Genomic DNA, 2,902 nt, shown 5'->3' on the forward strand with positions numbered 1-2,902 from the left:
GGGGTGGATCGGCGATGTGGGAGACGAGGGAAGAGATCGGGGTGGCGGCGATGTGGGAGACGAGGGGAGGGTCGGGGTCGGTAGCAGATCTGGAGCCCTAGGGTTCCTGGGGTGAGAAGGTGAGGGAGTTTTCTTTTTTCCTTTTTTTGAAACAAAGAGGGGGTGAGGGATAAAGGGCTGCCGTCGGATCCGAGAGCATCCGACGGCGTTTGAGCACGATCCGCGTGACATGCCCATGGACCAATCAGAACCCAATACACGTTATGACCTTCTAAATTGGTCGTAATCGACTAAAAATAAGGTGTTGAACCATATTTTTTCAAAAAAGGTGTTAAATCATATAAACAGTTTTATGATATGAGAAATTCAAAAAGAAACATTTTCATTGTGCACAAGGGTACATATTGGAATGGCAAACAATGTTGCGTAAGGAAGTTTTCTTTTTCTTTGGACGAAAGAACCATTTTCCATTTTTCGAGTGCCCAAAAGAAGGTTTTTTTGTGAAGGACCTCCCAAATAATTGTTGCAAAATTGGACCAAATCATTTTTCTAAAATACTAGGCCATATTTAATGCACAATTGACCAAATGGTTGGGTGTAAAATGTTTTTATCCACCTCTGGTGAAAATGACAAATTCCCGCCGATTCAGTAAGAAGCGGGTTAAATTTGAACTGTAGCTACCTCGTAGTTTGCTCTTTATTTTTTTCCAAAAATCATTTCTAGGTACATAAGTATCTATTTAATCAGAGAAACAACAAAAAAAATTCAAGATTCAACCACTAGCTAAGAACGGTCATTCCCGCTGTTTTGACAGCGTTTTGAAACGGGCATAAAAAATTCAAAAAATTGGGAAACCTTCGCATTGTGTCATTATATGTGGCCAAGTTCCCAGGAAAAATAATAAACTTGTAATACGGCAATTATTTTTAAAAAGTGTTCTCAGAAACGAGCTATCACATGTGGAGATCAATGGCTTTCAAGCCAAATGATCTATCTTATGGCCACATTCATGGCATAGTTTGTTCAAATAATCTCATATTGTGCACGAGGGTGCATATTGGAATGGCAAACAATGTTGCCTAAGGAAGTTTTCTTTTTCTTTGGACGAAAGAACCATTTTCCATTTTTTGAGTGCCCAAAAGAAGGTTGTTTTGTGAAGGACCTCCCAAATAATTTTTGCAAAATTGGACCAAATCATTTTTCTAAAATACTAGGCCGTATTTAATGCACAATTTACCAAATGGTTGGGTGTAAAAAGTTTTTATCCACCTCTGGTGAAAAAGACAAATTCCCGCCGATTCAGTAGGAAGCGGGTCAAATTTGAACTGTAGCTGCCTCGTAGTTTGCTCTTTATTTTTTCCGAAAATCATTTATAGGTACATAAGTATCTATTTAATCATAGAAACATTAAAAAAAATTCAAGATTCAACCACTAGCTAGGAACGGTCAAGCCCGCCGTTTTGACCGCATTTTGAAACGGGCATAAAAAATTCAAAAAAATCAAAAAATGGGAAAACTTTTGCATTGTGTCATTATATGTGACATGTTTCCAGGAAAAATAATAAACTTGTAATACGGCAATTATTTTAAAAAAGTGTTCTCAGAAATGAGCTAGCATGCGTGAAGATTCATGGCTTTCAAGCCAAATAATCAATCTTATGACCACATTCTTGGCATAGTTTGTTCAAATGATCTCATATTGTGCACAAGGGTGCATCTTGGAATTTCAAACAATGTTGCCTAAGGGAGTTTTCATTTTATTTGCACGGAAAATACATTTTCCATTTTCCAAGTGCCCGAAATGAGTTTTTTTTGTGAAGGACCTACCATATATTTGTTGCAAAATTGGACCAAATCAATTTTTTAAAATACTAGGCCATATTTAATGCACAATTGACAAAAATTTTGGGTGTAAAAAATTTTGATCCACCTCTGGTGAAAAAGTCAAATTCCCACTGATTCAGTAGGAAGCGGGTCAAATTTGAACTGCAGCTGCCTCATAGTTTACTATTTATTTTTTTCAAAAATCATTTATAGTTACATAAGTACCTATTTAATCATAAATACATGGTTTGGTGGCGATACGTCGAGGTTTGGGCGGTGACCGAGGCCCCCAACTCTAGAGTGCGTAAACTCGCATGCCCGCCGCGTGACCCTGGCGTTGCCATGTATTCTGGGCAGCCTAGACATGTCTAGTGGGTTGGGCACTCCCCAGGTAGGTGCTAGGGAGAAAATTACAACATAATATTCTCACGAGGAGACCGATCGATGCTCAAACATGAATTAGCAGCCAAGTGTTTGATTAGCGGTACGGGAAATGTACATGGCTAATGGGCGTGAGTTTTGGCTGAGGATGATCAGTTACTAAGAAGACCGTCTTCACAAATTTTCAGCTCAAAAGGAGGAGCCTAGGTGGTACTTTCTTTGCAAACTACCACACTGCACATAAATACGAATGTTGAAGCTCGGCTCAAAATAATGAATGGGTTGAGCTGGCATTTGGTGGAGGATGGTTATTTGGGCATAGGAAAGCACTATAAAAAATGGATACTATTTGGACATGCCAAAGTGGTACTTCCTTCACAAACTGTTGTTCTGAACAGAATAAGAAAATGAATATTTTTAAATTATTTTTGAACTAGGCAAGGAAGGTTTTTACATATTTGACAAAGATATGACCCAAAGAATTTATGAGATTTTTTTTGGGAATTTTAGGAATGACAGAAATATAGATTGCTTCACAACCTAGGGCAAAAACTGCCACATGGACATGACACATAGGCAAAACTGATGAGGTGGCGCCTAGTCATAGCAACCCACCACAATTTACAAGGCTATGACCATCTATATTGGTCGTTAACAACTAGAAATAAGGCAGCGGACTAGCGCTGTTTGCTTTAT

This window comes from Triticum aestivum, chromosome 6A (genome assembly GCF_018294505.1).
Source record: "Triticum aestivum cultivar Chinese Spring chromosome 6A, IWGSC CS RefSeq v2.1, whole genome shotgun sequence".
Lineage (NCBI taxonomy): Eukaryota > Viridiplantae > Streptophyta > Magnoliopsida > Poales > Poaceae > Triticum > Triticum aestivum.